A 19,245-nucleotide genomic window follows, 5' to 3' on the forward strand; every position below is an offset into this window, starting at 1 on the left:
CTACTTTACAGGTGAAAGAGAGAAGGCTCATGAATTGTCAAAGCCACTTGGGTAGTGAATGTCAGGGCTGAGACCCAGATCCTCGACTGTCTGACATGATTGTATTCTTTCGTACTGCCTGTTTCACTGCTCTCTCTCCATAGCAATACGTCCCATCCCTCTCCCTACTCCAGTCTCCCACCCAGTCACCCACTCTCTCACACTCACACACATATGTACATATACACCCTGCCCCATGACCTGGAGCAACGTGTATCTTGAAGAATCAGCAACTCTCAGCACTCAGATCACTGCCCAGCCTCAGCATCTCAGCTCATCTTGTCTTTTGTTTGTTTGTTTGTTTTGTTTTTTCACTTTAAGCTCATTAAGGGTTAACAAAGGATCACTTAAATTTTGAGTTATGCTCTGTCACACATTATGGGGTAAAGGTTGCATCATAAGAATATTTTGGAGAGTCTTAGAGACCTCTGGACTATCCCATGTGAATGATGAGGTCATGGTACATATCTTGCAGGCTTTCAACCTTGACCAGAGGTTTTCATAATTAATGCAGCATCCCTGGGGAGTGATCTGAAGCTGGTGAGGCAATGAGGACACTCTGGTAGGGCAGCTGAGCTGGGTGGATCCTTGTTCTGTCACCAAGCCTTTAAGTCATATGCTGACATGTTATGGTCCTGCCTGGGACCCTGCCCACAAATACTTAAGATACACGGTGAGCTAACAGTCTGCTTGTCTGAGGTGGGAGAAATCATCTGTTCCATTCTTAAATTCCTCCTTTCTCTTTCTTTCCCCAGACTTTGGGAATTGCCCAACTGATGGAAAGAACCAGGAAAGGAGTCAGGATCTGTACCTTGGCAAACTTTGAAGAACACCCAATTTGATGAATGAAAACTTCTCACTTGTGCTCTGGTGGTGTTTTAGGACAAAGGGCCCCTCCTGGGTAACAGTTATTGATGCAATCTCTATCAGTAACCACCCCAAGTTTGAGATCCTTTACAAGGGAAGGTCATATTTCCAAAACTGAAAACTTGACCAAGAGAGATAGGAAGGAGACACCACTCAAGTGTGTCATGGGCCTGTCCTAGGGTCTGGGAGTCAGCAGTCGGTGGCCTGGGATCCAAGGGTTAACAGCATGACCTGTTCTGGCTGGCACCAGTCACATGGTACACCCAACCTCACTGTTATTATCTGTTTCGGGTGAGTCACTGAGAACACAGACAGGAAAGACCCATGAACTTAGCTAGTTTCGCCGCAGGGTCTGAGACTCCACACAGCTGAGTCTGGGCCGCTGGCAGTGACTCACGGCGGGCCTCGTGGGATTGCTGACGCAGGGTTGGAAGGGCATGTGGTCCTTCCTCCCACCACTGGGTAGAATCCCCGCCAAAACATCCAGGCTGGAAGTCCATCTTGGTCCTTCGGGAGAGAGAAAATAAAACAAAAAGGAATCATTTCTGATACTATAGCAAAGTATGCAGGTGGATTTGGCAGGTCCAACTGACGAGTCTTCCACATTCTGAAAGAATTGGCTTTCTCACAATATTAGAGTCTCTAGGAGTACTGGGGAGTGCAAATGCAACTGTTAAAACTGGCATGTGCAGAGAAAACGGCCCTCCTATCTCTGTTCTATGACTAGTGAGGTCTTCCTCCTAGTCCTGACCATCCTCTTTGGGCCCCTGGGGGCTCCTGGCTGATGTAGCCTCACCTGAGCTCTTGGTGTCACTAGAGACACTCAGTGTGGCTGTGAGTCCCATTCATTCACTTCCTGACTGGGCTATCACTCTGCCCTGTTCTACCCTTGCTGTTGGAGTTCAGGACAGGCTGCTCCAAAATATGGCCCCTTGGCATTTTAGAAAACAGCAGAAGCAGTAAGGACACTCTCTGACCTTCTCTTGCCCTTCTCCCCTAAAGCAGACTATAAAACCTAGGCAGAATTTTCTGATCACCTGAAAGAGGCCATAAGATCCTCATTCCAGAGGTGCCTTCAGGCCGGGTGCAGTGGCTCATGCCTGTAATCCTAGCACTTTGGGAGGCCGAGGTGGGCAGATCATGAGGTCAGGAGATCGAGACCATCCTGGCTAACAAGGTGAAACCCCAGTCTCTACTAAAAATACAAAAAATTAACCAGGCGTGGTGGCACGCACCTGCAGTCCCAGCTACTTGGGAGGCTGAGGCAGGAAAATCACTTGAACCCGGGAGGCAGAGGTTGAAGTGAGCTGAGATCACACCACTGCACTCCAGCCTGGGTGACACAATGAGACTCGGTCTCAAAAAAAACAAAAACAAAAAGGTGCCATCCCTATACCTAGAGGAAAGGAACATCCTTATCCTCAAAGACACAGAGGCCAGGAAGAATCTGAACAAGGAGATCTTGCTAAGATCCCCGCAGGTTGTTAGCATCAGATCACACCTTTGTGTCCTCCAATCATATTTCTGCATGACTTTCCACTCTTCATCAACCCAAGCATAAAAATAAACAAGCTTCTCTCTTTCTTTGGGTCTTCATTTCCAAAGGCTCCCGTCCACATAAAACTTACATTAATACATTTGTATACCTTTGTCTTGTAAATCTGTCTTTTGTAAGGGGCGCCTTACCCATGAACCTAGCAATGGATGTGCGAAGAAAAGAAACCTTTCCTCCCCTGCACCGGGGAGCTGGACTCTCAGCCACATCTAGGTCCTGACTCAGGCACACAGGGACCCAGGGCACCTCACAAGAGTTAAATCTCAGGAACTCCCATTCTGCTGCCCACCTGCGATACACAAATAGGGTCTCAAAATGGGGAGCAAAGTCAAGAGCCACTCTCTGCCCTCGGTGTTTCTTTCATTTATCATCATTTTCTCTTCTTGATGAATTTCTATTGCCATTCATTCAAAAGATAACTATTAAGTACCTGCTATTTGACAGGCTTAACTGCGACCTCATCCAGGAAGTTTTCCAAAAACTTCCCTGAAACGTCACTTCCTGCTCTGTCTTTCCAGGGCACTTTATTCCTGCCTCCTATTCTGCCTCTCACATATATTGCAGGGATCTGTCACTCCCCTGTTCTGTAGACCTCCCATGTTCCTGCTCAAAAGGAGAACTGGTTTTATTCAGCTTCTCGCCACCAGCGCTTGACACTCTATGAATATCTATTGATAAAAAATAAATAATGAAAGGAAACAGAGGGGCAAACTTAAGTACAGAAACTCTTCATACTCAGAGAGGCAGCATGGTTTTGTGGTTCAGGGCACAGGCTCTGAAGTCAGACTGCCTTGGTTTTAATCCTGGCTCTAAGATTTAGCAGGAGTATGAGCCTAGGCAAGTTATTTAACTGCCATATGCCTCACCTTCCACATTCGAAAAGTGGCAATAATAAGTACCTGCCTCATAGTGTGCTTGTGAGGATTAAATAAAATAATCTATAGTAAGCATTCAGAATAATGACAGGTATGTAGTAAATGCTCAATAAATGTAAACTATTACTGTTTGTTCTTCCCCAGTGGATTTGAGTCTTTATGGTGAAATGCGTATGCACTTAGATGAACAAATGGATGGATTTAGGGTGTGAAGAAGAGAGTAAAATTCTAATTCCATTTTCAGTTAAAAACAGAGGGGAAAAGTCAATGGATTTTATGCTTTGCCGTCAGACTTCCCCAGGTAGATGGGAGATACATCTAATTTTTATTCTCTTTGCTTTACATGGAATCTGATGCAACAAGAAGGATGCAGGGGCATAGCAAGGTGTAGCTGTGTGTAACAAAGAAAATATAGCTGGAGGGCAGAATTTGTCATCAAAGAAGGAAAAAAGTATGCATTTTTCTTACTGAAAAAAATGCCTAGTTTTTTAGTTGTTTGCTTCAGCAGTACATATGCTAAAATTGGAACGATACAGAGAAGATTAGCATTGGCCCCTGTGTAAGGATGACATGCAAATTAGTGAAGTGTTCCATATTTTAAAAAAATCATGAAGGTAGGATGTGGGACCAGTTCCACGATATGAACTGCTAAAAACCCTTAAGATAAATGGTTACTTTTAGGGAGCTGGCAGCAATCCCTGGTCTGAAAACATATAATTTGAGACAATTTAGTTAATCTTGAATTTTAACGAGTTCCTCAATAAACTCTTTCAAAAATGTCAAATAAGCTTTCTCTAAGGATTCCCCCAACACTCACCTTTGGTCTGGTAGCTCTCACTGGTGTCTCACCTCTCTGTTCAATGTCACACCTTTGCTAGAAAGTATAGTGGCCCCACTTTATCCATGGGGAATATATTCTAAGACCCCCAGTGGACGCCTAAAACTGCTGATAATACCAAACTCTTTATATGCTATGTGTTTTCTTATACATGTGTATATATGATAAAGTTTAATTTATAAATGAGGCGTAGTAAGAGATTAACAACAATAAACTAGAATAGTTGTAAAAATATACTGCAATAAAAGCTATGTAAACGTGGTCGTTCTCTCTCTCTCTTTCAAAATATCCTGTTGTACTGTTCTGCAGGGTAGTTAAAACTGCAGAAAGCAAAACTGTGGATAAGGGAGGACGACTGTAGTCACAGCCTCTTCCAGAAACAGTCAGATGAAGTCTTGAAAAAGTGCCCATGAACATGGGAACCACTTGTAGCAGATCATGGAGACCACAGAAAGAGTTAAAACACACAAAATGCTGCCTCCAATTCCCAGAGCACTGAAGAGAAGAGTCTCATGCTAGGTTGGGGAGTTAGTGAAAACATGCCAAGCCAAAGGAGGCAGGAAAACACACACACACACACACACACACACACACACACACACACACACACGAGAAGGTGACCAAAAGTGCAGGGCAGCATGAGGGGAATTTGGAGCGCGCCAGGGGAAGTGAAGTATAGACTTGCTCACAGCCCTGCAACTCCCTCACCCTCTTTTCCTGGATCTCTGGCTTTCCCTGGATTTCCCGTAATAGGATCTTCCATTTTCACCTCTTCTTTTACTCCCCTTCACCCTCTGTCTCATTTACTTATGAACTGAAACTGGCCTTAATTGGCTGGGGACAAGAAAAACGTTTAGCCCAGTGGTTCTCAAGGTTTGCTGTGGGTGAGTCAGAGGCTGGGCAGTCTCCATTTGTCCCGCAGAGCCACTCACCATCCTTCTCACCGTGCCCCATGCCCTAGGGGGCTGCCTCCTGTGTAGCGAAACAACAGGCTCTCTTACCTCTGGCTTCTGGTTTGCAGAAGATTGGCAAAGTGAGGTTGGGGTGCTTATACCCCTATTGGGCCATCAAGCACTGGCTGAGTCCCTCCATGGCAAAATCCCAAGCACGTCCTATCTTATGGCCCTTCCCACAGTCCCTCTGCTCCAGATTCCAGTAACCCATTTGCTGCGTGTGCCCCTGCATAGCTGCACCTAGGCTCTTAACAGCGCACAGCACTTGCGACTTCTCCTTACCCCGACTACCTCTCCGAAAGGATCCCTTTATTAAACTCTCCTAAAATTATCCTAATTTGAGTGTGTCATCAGTTTCCTTCAGGGGCACTGACACAACAGGGAGTTTGTCTAAAATTCAGATTCCTGGGTATTGACTGCAGAAATTCTGAATAAATAGGAGGTCCCGAGGGGATCTACATTTTTAACAAGCACCTAATTCTGATGCTGGTGGTCTGGGGATGATTTTGAGAGAGATTTGCCTACACCTTAACTGTTACAGTGGACACAGTTCAGATTGAGTCAAATAGTGAGAATAACACAGCCCTCATAGTTCCCATTGTTCCATTGTCTCTCCTGAGAAGTCCAGATTTTTGGGTGGGATCATTGTGAGCCAAGTTGGAAAAGGCAGGGAGCTTTCTAAACCAAGCCCTGGAATCTGTGGGAGGGCTCTGGTAGCCAGAAACATAGAATTACAGAGCATCAGAGTATGTGACATAGAGTTTCTCAACACCTCATCGATTTATGCTGGCACAGTTTACCTATAGCCGAGGGCCCCTGAAGTTTATTTGTATTGATTGCAGGACAGGGAGATGTAATAGATGGCATATGCTCAAACATGAAGTTGAAGAGTGGGATCTATGCAAGCCAGCCATGCATGCCACTGGTCTACCCAATGGTTGTTACTAACACAGTGTGAAAAGGAGGCACTTGGCCAAAGAGAAAAGAATCAGAAAATGAACTGGTGTTAGGGAAACGACAAGGACCAATCAGGCATGCAGAGAAAACCCAAAACCTACTTGCATCTTGAAGTCCTATGGACAGAAGCCTGGCCTGTTTTGCAAGTATCAGGTGTATTCCTGGAAGATGACTATTTCAGGTATTTAGAGTAATACTTGTTTAGGTAACAGGGCAGACAGCAGAGGCAGTTGAAGAAGAACAATGCCTCTTCTGGGAACTGCAACCTCCTGCTGTTTGTCTGTTTCCTTTCTTAGCATAGTAACTCAGAAGGTAGAGGGGCCAGCTCAGATTCTCCTTCACAAGGATATGCTGCAGACGTCAGGCCCCACCACTAGTGCCTGCCTTGAAGGTCTTCAAGCAAGAATCTGGTCATAGACATCCCCTTAAAGAAAATTTAATTTAAATCCTCTGCTATTGCTAAATGATGTGCCAGAAGAGATTACCCAAATAAACTAATTTGCAATGACATGAATGAAGTACAGGTTCCCCTGGCATTCTGCTTCCCGCCATAGCACGCCTAGGTGTGATGTGCCATTAATCCCTTGGTATCTCTAAAAAAAAGAAGAAGATGGGCTGTAGTATCTAAACCCTGGCTTCAAATCTTGGCTCTGTCCCCTGCTTTGGAAGAGTTATTTAATGATTCTGATTATTTGTTTCTTAACAAAACTGAAAAAGTCTGGGAACCTCATGAGAAGATGAAATATTTAATCGTATCGATGTATCTAATCACAACACAGCAGCTGTTATAGAGGTGTCAAATGACAGTGGTCATTCTTCTTACTCTTCTAGATGCTCTAGTGAAGCCCCATATCACCTTTACCCTTCCTGTTTGCCATAACTCCAGGTAAGAGACACTGTAGTCAAAATGACAATTTTGATTTCAATCTTGAAATGTGCAGCCTAAATATAAAGCTCATCTATTTGGTTTGAGGTTCAGAGACCCCAGCAATTCATTCTGAGAGATCCAGGTTCTAAAGTAACTTGATCCCTGCACAAGAAACAGTCTCAACAATGACCTTGTCATCTCCCATTCACTCTAATTTCCTGGGCACCAAAGACTTCTACTTCCTCAGTGGAGAGTCAGATCAGAAGCTATAGACTCAATCCACTAAAACTCAATGGCGCTCTTCCATCCTGCCCCCTGTCTCAGGTGAATCCAGGCAGCCTGTGAGAAGATGAAACTCCCCTGCATGAGTTTTTTTGGTGAGAAGCTTTAAAATCACTAATTCAATCTATTTACTTGGGTGTTGTGCCATGTGTAACACTTAGAATCATCTCAGATGCTCTCCTGTATTTCCTGCATGAATATGAAAATATCCTGAATCTACTGAACTTAATCCCTCAAACCTGCCATTTTATCAATGACCTACCCTAAGTCACTATCTGGGCCCATTCGACACTCGTGAGCCTAGATTATTTTTCACCTAACTATACTAGCAAAGAACTTGTGTCCTGTGACTAGCTATTGGGACTGACATTCCTCCATCCATCCATAGTAATATACATATTATTGGGTTCTCACTACATGTTAGTGCCCTCTTAAATCTGGAAGTACTTGGGTGAATATGAGGAAATTTGGTCTATTGAAAGAAGCATCGAAGTGTTGGACTGAAGATTAAGCACTTGACCTTGGTAGCCTATATCTGTCCCCAAATAGCCAATGTCCCTGTGGAAGGTAGACTCCATCCAACTCCAAACCAAGCCCCTGGAAATGCATCTCTTGTTCTTATTGGTGGTAACAGCCACCTCCTTGAACCTTTCCCCAGCCTGGCCTCTCAAAGCAGCAAACAAACCTGAAATTGTCTCAGGGGAGCCCCTGTCTCTCTGACACCAGGGTACTAACAAATTGGACAGGAGCCCCACTAAGCAGAGTCAAAGCTAACTCTCAGCCTAAAGGTGATAGTTTCTTTCTCCCCACCCAGACACAACGTACCTTGACAACAATCCTTTAAAAATCAAATAATGTCCCCCTTGTTCTATGTTGATTTTTAAATTTTCATAGATTTCTCCTTTTGCTAAAGCCAAATGTAGCTGCACAACTGCTTTTACATTCCTTGCAAAAAGCTATTATATTCAAAAGAAAATGAGAACTCTAGGCTGTGCTGCCCAGTGGCTCCTAATGTCTGCATTACACAGACAGAAAACTGGGATTGGATCCTGCCCATTTTTCTTAAAGGGATGATGGTATAGTGTCTATTTAGTCAAGAGCAGAGGGTAAGAGAGGATAGCATTTTTCTTCAAACGAAGGAAGGGCATGTATCCCCCAAAGGTTCCTGCAGCCAGGCCTAGGAATATCACCAGTGACCTGGCTTGCTTCCAGTGGGCCTGTTTGGTTTTGTCCTAGCATAGAACATAAACAGTATCCCATAGTCTAGGACATCCAGAGGCTAAAGTGCCTGAGAGATTCTCAACCCTTTCTGTAACTATACATTTATTTTAAGTTCACTCCATGGACCTCCTCTAAACCCATAATTTTATCCTGAGTATGTTTTCTACTCGTTCTGTAGGTTTATATGTCAGTGCTGTTTTATGCTACAAAGTTAATTTTCCTTTAACTCTCTTTATGTCATGATGAATTACTTACATTTAGGATCACTGTGTTTTTCTTTCTTTAGACAGAGACAGAGCACCCTAAGTAGTTGTTCATAACATTGGGACCTAACTTTTGCTAGTTTTCCTTTCTGACATCACAACTTGGTTCAGATTAACAAAGCAGTGGTCCCTGCCTCAGAAAGATGATTAAATTCCCAATGACAGCAAAGTTCACACAAAGCAGGTCTAACAAGAAGCCACAGTGTCTAGCGGCAGGCCGCAGAGTCATATGTGACAGGAAGCAATGAGAGGGCTGGAAACTCCAACTGGAGCAGTGCCTGACATGCCTTTACAGCCAGAAGTCTTTCATGTTTATTGATGCTAAGGAAACAATTATAATTAGTTATGGCTAAGTAGGCAACATGAAATACCTTTCCATTTATTCTTAATTCTGTTTCTGCTCTTACTACTACCACCACTGCCACTGATAGAAGCTCTATGGAAAGAGAAAGAAGGGAGAGTCTGTGGGTAGAGGGAGGGATGGAGGAAATTGGGCAGGTTGGAACTAATGAAGGTAGTCTGAGGAACATCACATTATCAACAGTCTGTTCAGAAGGGAAAGTGATGACAACAGTAAGGACCTTTGTGGAGTGCTTGTTCTATGCTGGGCACTGTTGTAGGTTCATTAACTGTATTATTTCACTGAATTTTCACTACAACACTATCAGGTAGGAACTATTATGATCCCTTAGAGTAAATGGATTGCTGCCACATTGCATATAAAAGGGTGATGTTACATATACAAAGTAATATTGTATATAGATTGAAATCACATGTAAATTAAGATTGATATTACATGTATGTAGATCATATATAGAAGGGTGCATTGGAATCAAGGCCATTTGTCAAGATGGCAGCACTCATTGGAAACTGTTCTTTCCTAGGGGTTACTGTTTAAACCAGTGGCCTAGTTTAGAAAGCAACCTTGTGCCTCTTGGAAAAGGAGTTGGGAACAAAAGAAACTAGTTGTTCATAGGAAAAAAGCAAACATAGAGAGGTTCTGAGATCTGCTCAGAAAGGGATCTGAAATCAAGACTAAGTGTGTGGTCCTTCAAGAAGCAGCAGGCAAGGCTCATCTTAGGAGGAAGAAGAGGAAGCCATCATCTATGTGTCACAGGTGCTGAGGTGTGGGAGACCCCAACCCTCCAATCATCTTCCCTATTTAATTTGCTAATAATACATCAACATAGTAGACCCTGGCACACATTAGGAACTCAATAAGTGTTACTTTTGTTATTTACTTGGTAAGATCCAAGTGCTTTATCAATGAAGTACACCTTTCTGTAAATTTAGTTATATGATCCATTCTTAAGAATTGATTTTAGGACTGGGCATGGTGGCTTCATGCCTCTAATAACAGCATTTTGGGAAGCCGAGACTAGGAGTTTGGGACCAGCCTGGGCAACATAGTGAGACCTCATCTCTAAAAATGTTTAGAAAGTAGCTGGGCATGGTGATGGGTGCTCATAGTCCTAGCTACTAGGGAGGCTGAGATGGGAGGATCCCTTGAGCCCAAGAGCTTGAGGCTGCAGTGAGTTATAATTGTAAAACTGCACTCCAGCCTGAGTGACAGAACAAGACTCCAACTCACACACACACAACAAAGTTTTTGCTAAATGGAAGAGAGATTTTGGGGATATCTGGCAATAAAAGGAGAAAATACTCCAGGGGAGATGGATATGGGAAGGACAGAGTGGGACACCTAAGAGAAGCCCCTCATGATTTTCCCAATATTGCCTGGGCAGCCCTAGGAGCTGAGGAATGGGACAAGGAGATACCAGCAGCCTGCAGAAAGCTGCAGAGCTGACCTTGCACACACACCATGCATGGACACCCAGATGCAGCCCATGTTTATGCCATAGCATATGCTCTCGCTTATATGCCTCATGCACCCACTATGTTCCTTTAGCAGGAAAGCTATAGATTATTTTTCCAATGAGTGGCCATTTGGAGGGAGATGTGCAGGTATTTGGTTTACAACCTCTCCCTGCTTGTTGCACAGCATAGGAAGGTGCGGAATGTATGATGGCACAAATAGTAGAACCTCCTCAAAATACTCTGAAACCTTCATCCTTTGCAAACCCAGAGGCTCCTTCCATCTTCCACTATCCTCTTTCAGAAATCAATCATTTTAATCATAGCAAAGTTTCTTGACCCCATATGTGTCCCAACAACCAAGTAACAGTCTCAACAACATTTACCTGTTAGCTATGGATTCTAGTCTAAAAGGACTCATGTTGCTTTCATCTTCCTAGATCCAGTGCCTGGGCACAGTGAAATTATACAAAAATGTTTATTGAACACTTAGGTGATTTTACTATGTGCAGAAGTGTATATCAAAATATTCATTGAAACATCTCAGCCCTGGATCTGAGAGTGGGTTAGGTATAGGAAGAAAGGGTAGTGTACCAAAAAAAAAACAAAAAAACGGTAATATATGGTTTCTGTCTTCTAGAAGTTAAAAGCACACATTCAAAAGACAGATAAGTAGCAACAGGCATGGTATGGTTAAACACTAAAATTAGTCATTTATGTATTATCTGTTTTTCTCATACCCTTGCTGTGCATTAGAAGCTTTGTAAAACTACAGATGCCTGCAGTTCACACACAGAGATTCTGATTAGGTCTGTCTAGTCAGAGTCTACATTTTTAAACAGTCCACAGGCGATTCACATGCGTATCCAGGATATGAATCACTGTAACAAGTGCTAGAGAACATAATTAAAACAGCTACCAGCAAGAACCAGAGTGGGGGGAGGAGTCTCACGGCACGATAGGAACCTCTTTTGAACCCTGAATCATACAGAGAATTTGGATGGTAGGGATGGAGAGGGGAGAGCCTTTTGATTGAGAAGAAGAATTGAAGACATTGTGAACAAAGGAGGTTGAAAATTAGGGAGAATTAGGGAGCTATTGTTCAAAGGATACAAAATTCCAGATAGGAGGAATAAGTTTAAGAGATCTATTGTACAACGTGGTGGCTAATCACAATGTATTGTGTACTTGAAAATTACTGAGTAGGTTTTAAGTGTTTTCACCACAGAAAATGATGTGTGTGAGGTAAAGTGTATGTTAATTAGCTTCATTTCCCTGTTCTATAATGTATATATGTTGTACCCCATACATGTATATTGTTTTTTATTTGTCAATGAAAAAAGCAAATTAAAAATGCCAATGTTAATTTAAAAAAAAAAGAGTTGAAAGTCAAATGGAAACATATTTGCTTAGTGGCAATCACATCTCAGAGTAAGGTGCAGAAGTGCCCATGTGAAGATGGGCACTGGTTGAGGTAGTACCACCTGCCTACCCGATGGCAGAAATAATATCCTTAATGACCAAAGGAAGGCCACAGAGGGAAGGTATGCTTTGGCCATGTAAAACTAAAGAAAATGGCTGAGGCGACTCAATCAATCTAGAGATTTATTCTGCCAAGGTTGAGGATGCGCCCAGGAAAAAGGAACACAAAGTCACAGGAACACCTGTGATGTGTTTTTTCCAAAGAGGGTTTGGGGTCTTCCACATTTAAAGGGGAAAGAGTAAGCAGTTGGGGAAAGAGGAAAGAAAAAATAAAAAGGGAAGAATAGATAAAAGAGGCAAGCAATTGCACTCTTTTGAAGCTAGATCTGTGTTCACTGAATCCACATTTTAAATGTGAAAAGAGGGGACAGAGGAATAGTCAACTATGCATTGGCTCCGGCTCAATTAATCTGCATTTTTAGATAAAATAAAGTAAACATAGAGTAAAGGAAGCATTCAAATATGTATTTGTCTCAGGTGAGCAGAGGGATGACTTCTAATCCTGTCTTTGTTCTGTACCTATGGAGATAAGCTGTTGATTTACATTATCACGGTGAAATTCAACAGAACTCTGTTTTAGGGTAAAGATCTTGGGGTGCACAGAGAATTTTCTTGTGAGCGAATTGTGAAGGAGGCCCCCTGGGGAGGCCTGTAACCTTCTACCTTTGTAGCTATCTATTTAGGAACAAAATGAAAGGCAGTTTTGAGTGACTCAGTTCCCAAGCTTATTTTTTCCCTTTGGCGTAGTGAGTTCGAGGTCCTGAAATTTTATATTCTTTTCACAGCCACAGCCTGGGAAGTAGGGCCCCTTTCTTTGTACCTACAAAACAGCTGTGGATGGCTACAAAAATGGTCTTGAAAAAATGTTGAGATAGACAAAGAAACACATGCATTCCCAATCCAGATTTCCTTATTAAGACTCTATCTCAAGAAAGGTGCCTGAGTTTGAGGTCTCACATTCTTGAAATGGTGACTACTGGGAGCTTCATCTTAAGGGTTGAGGATGTGTTTCCTTCGCTTCCCTTAATTCCCAGATATCAGGTTTCTTTCTTTCAGTGACTCAGTGGCAAAAGTCTTTTGCCTTTCTACTTCCTTTCTAGGGAGTAATAAAGAAGAGGGGTATGAGTGGGACTCAGGGATAACTGGAGGTAGAGAGGAGGTTCAAGAGATAAACAAAAAATATCTTAAATAAAAAATGCTCCCAGCAGAGGGTCAGGGGTGGATGTGCCTGATTCCAAATGCATGTCAAATATGCATTTGTCTCAGGTGAGCAGAGGGATGACTTCTAGTTCTGTCTTTGTTCTGCACCTATGAAGATAAACTGTTGAATATAAGATGTTCCTACCTGTTCTAGGGCAAAACAAGGTAGTAAAAAAAGAGGTAATGGTAGATGCTACCCCAGATGGAAAGGTGAGGGGTTACTGATGGCACACACCAAATTTAGTAAGCTCACTTATGACACCCAGTAAGGACAGTTTCATTGCATGAAGCACTTTTTATGCAGGTGTGGGGACAGATCAGAAGATTCTGGAAAAGGCAGATCACCAAAGAACTCAATATGTACTGATATTTTGCCAATTTCCTTCATCAACAACTTGTCTTCTTTACCAACTAAGGGCAAACAAAGAGAACAAACTAAAAAAAACAAAAACAAAAACAAAAAAAGAATTAAATAATTAAACAAAGAACTTAAATAAGAAGGTAAGACCCCCCAAATCTCCCAGGATAGTGAGAAGTGTATTTGCGTCATGTCTGCCTAACAATGAGCTATTATTAGGATGGTAGAAAATAGCAGCAAGTAAGGACTACAGATTTCACCCAGAGGTAGAGCAGACAAAAGACACAACAGTTTCCTGGGAAAGGAAGATGATTCCAATTTAATTCATCCAACAAAACTCTTCCAAGAATGAGACCAGAAACCCTAACTGCATCTTGGAGGGAGCTGGAGGCTTTCCCATCACAATGAGGCCAGCTGCTACCATGGGTGCCAGTGCCAGAGCCAATGTCTGCAGGCACTCTCATATCTACTTGGGCCAAGGAGCAATCTAAATTAAGATGATCATCTGGGTCTTCAGGCCCTCAGGGTGATTACATATTGCAGCAGTTTCAGCCTGTTTCATGCCTTCCCTCTGCAGATCTACAATGTCTATAGCCAGATTCACTGACCCCCAACCCCTCAACTTCAGATCTCAATCCCCAGAACAATGTGGGCTTAAGACAGGGAATATTGAAACAGGTTTAGCCCTTCCTCCTCCTTCCACAACAGCAGTGGCATCCTGGTGTTGAGTCATTCTCCAGATTAGGTTGAACCAGCTGACCACTGGGCTCCCTGTGTGTCCCTGAGTCACCCTCACTCTTGATTAGGCCTAGGGGTCCTCAGTGGGCTTCCACCCTCACCCCTGGGTTGCAACTCTCTAGTTGAATAATATTCCCACTGTAATTACAAAACTCCTATACCCAAACTTCTTCCTGGGATACAGTGAAGAGTGTTGCACTTTTCTTTCTTTCTTTCTTTCTTTCTTTCTTTCTTTCTTTCTTTCTTTCTTCCTTCCTTCCTTCCTTCCTTCCTTCCTTCCTTCCATTCTTTCTTCCTTCCTTCCTTCCTCCCTCCCTCCCTCCCTCTTTTCTTTCTTTCTCTTTCTTTTCTTTCCTTCCTTCCTTCCTTCCTTCCTCCCTCCCTCCCTCCCTCTTTCTTTCTTTCTTTCTTTCCTTCCTTCCTTCCTTCCTTCCTTCCTTCCTTCCTTCCTTCCTTCCTTCTTTCTTTCTTTCTTTCCTTCCTTCATTCCTTCGTTCCTTCTTTCTTTCTTCCTTCCTTCTTTCTTTTCTTCCTTTCCTTTCCTTTCCTTTCCTTTCCTTTCCTTTCCTTTCCTTTCCTTTCCTTTCCTTTCGTTTCCTTTGAAACGGAGTTTCACTCTGTCACCCAGGCTTGAGTGCAATGGTGCCATCTCGGCTCACTGCAACCTCTGCCTCCCGGGTTGAAGCGATTCTCCTGCCCCAGCCTCCTGAGTAGCTGGGATTACAGGTGTGCGCCACCATGCCTGGCTAATTTTTGTATTTTTAGTAGAGACGGGGTTTCACCATGTTGGTCAGGCTGGTCTCAAACTCCTGACCTCGTGATCCACCTGCCTCAGCCTCCCAAAGTGCTGGGATTACAGGCGTGAGCCACCGGGCCCAGCCATGTGTTGCACTTTTCGACCTTGGTTCTCATCTCATCCTTCGTTCAACCATCTTGTCTTGCTCTTGGTTGTCCTAAAATGGGAGAGTTCCCTGACCCCCCTCACAGAACATGCAACAGGGGTCTGGCTTGTCTGTTCAGCTGCCTTACCTCCCTTACAGGAGGGGGAGCATGCAGACGGGCAGGTGCAAGAGCCAGGGCTAGCACTTTTGGGCTCAGGCCCCATGGTAGCATCTAGGGGTAGGTGCCTGCAACTCCCGAAGCCCAAGTGGGTGTGTTACAGTGCTCTTTTAGCTCTGCTGTCTGCAGATGGCTTAAGTGTTAACCAGCTCAGTGCCCTCTTGGTACCTGAGTCCTTGTCCAGTATCCAGGAAGAATTAGGTCACATGGACGAATTGAAGGATGGCAAATTCAGGGGACTTTGTTGTCAGATGGAGGTGGCTCTCAGCTGGAGGGATGGGGAGCTGAAGAGGGGATAAACTAGGAAGAATGATCTTCGCCTGGAGTTTGGCTGTCCTGCAGCCAATCTCCTCTCCAACCATCCCCAGATGAACTCCTCTTGATGTTCAGATATTCCTTCTTTTCTTTCCTTCTCTGCCAGGTCCACTTTTCTGCCTCTGCTCATCTACTTGTGGAGCATGGGATTTGGAGTTTATATGGGTATGAGATAGCAGGGCATGGTGGGCCAGAAGGCAACATTTGGGTGCAAAAACAGAAATGTCTGTTTCTATTTAGGGCCATGGGTTTCCAGGCTTGAGAGTGGGGCCTTTGCCAGGGAACTACCTTCTTCTACCCAGTATTTCCCTGTCTCTTGTCCATATCAGTACCTCTCTCCTTATCTGAGGTTAAGATCAGGGGAGTCTTTAGCTCTGTATCTTAGTTTAGTGTTGGGGTCTGGATTTCTGAGGACAAATCTTCCAGAGGCTGGCAGCCTGCCCTGAATTCCAAAAATTACCTGCCCCCAATTTTCAGTGGGCCCTGCTCATGTTTTGGCATAATTTGCAATTCCACTTGGAGCACCTGGTGCCAACTACTTAGCTGAACCACTATGTGGAAGGCTGAACTCCTTGCACCTGTGCCTTCTCCAACCTCTCCTGTTAGCTTGGCCTGTCCCACTCTGAAGGGCATGTCTAGTGCCAAGTCTCAGTCCCTTTCCTGCCTACACTGTCCTGCTCCCAACAAACCTCCACACTTCCTGATAAATCCTGGCACAAGAGAAGCATGTATGGGAAAGTGTCAGCCTCAGAACTTCTTGGGAATTGAGAGTGAGGGAGTGGCTGGGGAAGAGGACTGGTCCCAGATCCTAATGCCCACCTTGCTTCTCCTTGAGGATTCTGGTTGATAAAAGATACACACATTGTTAAATGAGGATTGTGACATCAGTTCTGTTCGACTTTCTGTAAGAATTAGAAGACTAGAGAATATAGCTGGGTTTCTGACCTCCCACTCAGAATTACAGAGAGCCAAGTCTTCCCTACAAGGTGGACTTATCCAACCAGTCCCAGGCTGAGAAGCTGGAGATCAGTCCTCCCTGCTCTGAGGTGGTCCCACCAAGGGGTTGACCCACAGAGACTGACCCATTGCTCTGAAATAAAGGCTAGTTCAAGAAGAATCAGGAAATGGGGGAGCATATAGGAGAAGTGAGTGACCTTGAGTTTTTACCCTGCCCAGTAGAGGAATAGCCAGTGATTATCAAGCTCTCATCAATGTATCTGATAACCAAAGTCATTCTTCCCTCTTTGGAGTGGGAAAGGTACAGGAATGAGGTAGGTCCTGAAAATTCCCACTCCATCCCTTCCCCCAAATGAAGAAGGTGTTGATGGAAGCACCTTCCTTTCTGGGTTGTGGAGGAGATGATTCAGCTGAGCCAACAGACATGTGAACAATAGGAACAGTTCTACCTCCCATGAACTGTTGGCTTGCTGTCTTCCTCATGAGTCAGTTTTAGCAGAGTGTGGCCAAGAAAATCCCCATGATGGAGACTGGGTAAACAGTCAACCTCTGTGTGTCACCTCCCTTCCATCCTCTACCCAGTGCAAGTCAAAGCTGCCCATCACTGGGCAGTCAGGGGACTCCTGATGACTGACTCAGAGCAGAGTGATGTAGTGACAATCAGGCACAGAAAATCAAGTTCCACAAAAGCCTGAAAAATGAGTGCTTTTCTCTGCTCTCAAATCCTTTTCAGTGAGGAAGCTTTCTCCAGCATTCGGGCGGCACCTAATGCTCCATCCTGAGACCACAGAGATAACTAAGATGTGCCAAAGTTTTTGAGGAGAAGGTGACATCGATGCTCTGTATCTTAGTTCAGAGGCTAACTGTATGTGTCACAAGTAGCATTTGTGGATAAGTGGTGGAGAACTTGGGAAAAGACAAACATCTTGGGAAAAGAAAAAACGCTTCCCTTGCAGCTACACATCAGAGACTATTCACAAGAGTCAGCTTCAGTAGTGGGCAATTTCTCACACATCTGCACAGTTTATGGCTAACCTTGGAAATAAGCAACCAGGCTGGCTGAGTTCCAGTTCAAGAGCAATCAGGTAGGGCATACAGCCTCAAAGACAATTTTCTTTATGATCTTTGTCTTGATTCTTGATGAAATGGGAACTTTTAAAAAGCTACCATAGGTGTAAGGAGATCTGACTTCATTTTTTATCATTCAGAAATTATTTCCTGTAATCATCCAAAGCTTGCCTGGTATCTCTCATTCCTGGATGCCAGTTTCAGCTTTATGCAGTGGAGTGCTTCTTTCTACTTTCTGCCTCCTTCCTATGGCATAGTCTTCAAAATGAATCTCTACTCTTCAGTGGTTTCTCTCGTCCCATGGTTCTCAAAGTATGGTCCCTGGACCAGCAGCATCAGCATCACCTGAAAGTTTGCTAGAAATGCAAATTCTCAAGCCTACCCAAGACCTACTGAATCAGAAACTCTCAGGGTAGAGTTCAATAATCTGTGTTAACAAGCCCTCCAGGGGGATTCCAATGCATGCTAAATTTGAAAGCCACTCTTCTAGGGCAACTGATCCTTTTGATTAACTCCTACCACTGATATGCTGGGCCAGAGACCAAATGATGATCCAATTCTGTTAAATATTTAATCAATAAACAATTAATATTTAAGTTATTTTTGGAGGCTGCTCTGATCACTGGAATCCATGGCTAAAGCCAAGTTGTCTGAAAACTTATTTGTCACAAGCCCTCACAGTTATATTTTATCTTCTTCATGTACTCTAGATTCTATAAAGTAATTTGGTATCCTGGGCATAGTTTTCTTTGTCAAATAGCTCTCTACTGCTATAATAAGATCTATTGAGAGAGGCATCAAATGCTTTGTTAACGATCTATTCTATTCACACTAATGAAACCTCCATTGTCCACCAAAATTGGAATGGTGTCAAAGAGTCATCAAGTTTTCCTGAAAGGTTTTTTTGTTCCCCTTATGTGCTACCCAGGGCTTACCTATTTATACCCTATGAGCTCAGTTTGATTAGCTTTCAATGCATTGTCTTACAAGTGAAATTAGATGAACGAAAGGGTTGTTTCCTTTAGGCTCCATCATCAATGAGTTTCTTCCTGTGTCAGAGACCTCAAGTAACTTTAATGTGTCTTCAGGCAAAAGATGTCAGGAAAAACCTGGCAGGAAGGGGAAAACTGTGCCTTGTCCCATACTTTTGTCTGTCTTCCTACCTGTACCTTCTGGTTCCTGACTTGGCTTGACTTGGAATTGCACTCCTTTTCCAAATGAAAACTGGTTATTAAAGCTTTTTGTATGAATTTCCGTTAGCAGCCCACTTCCCAGTGTTGTCTCTCTCTCTCTGCCTCCAAATCTCAGATAAACTCTGATACCACACTCACCTCATGATTCTATGTCAGCAAAATTTGATTATTCTGGCTTAGCTTTCTCAAACTTCAGCGTATATCTGAATCAACTTGAGGCCTTGTTACCACACAGATTGCTGGGCTCCACTCCCAGAGTTTCTAATTCGGTAGATGTTAGGTGGGCCCAAGAATTTGCATTTCTAAAAAGTTCACAGGTCAGGCTAATGCTGCTGGTCCAGG

General features: G+C 43.6%; 1 long non-coding RNA gene and 1 other non-coding gene across 2 annotated transcripts; both read left to right on the forward strand.

The window, feature by feature from the left end:
• The first annotated feature begins 581 nt into the window (after window positions 1-581).
• Window positions 582-13,610, forward strand: LOC105739726. The gene is made up of 4 exons (XR_001115669.1): window positions 582-712; window positions 795-940; window positions 6,916-6,970; window positions 13,520-13,610. It is a non-coding gene; the product is annotated as an uncharacterized LOC105739726 (long non-coding RNA).
• Window positions 3,831-3,936, forward strand: LOC115835248. Its single transcript, XR_004030240.1, has one exon. It is a non-coding gene; the product is annotated as a U6 spliceosomal RNA (small nuclear RNA).
• Window positions 13,611-19,245: the final 5,635 nt, after the last annotated feature.

This window comes from Nomascus leucogenys, chromosome 5 (genome assembly GCF_006542625.1).
Source record: "Nomascus leucogenys isolate Asia chromosome 5, Asia_NLE_v1, whole genome shotgun sequence".
Lineage (NCBI taxonomy): Eukaryota > Metazoa > Chordata > Mammalia > Primates > Hylobatidae > Nomascus > Nomascus leucogenys.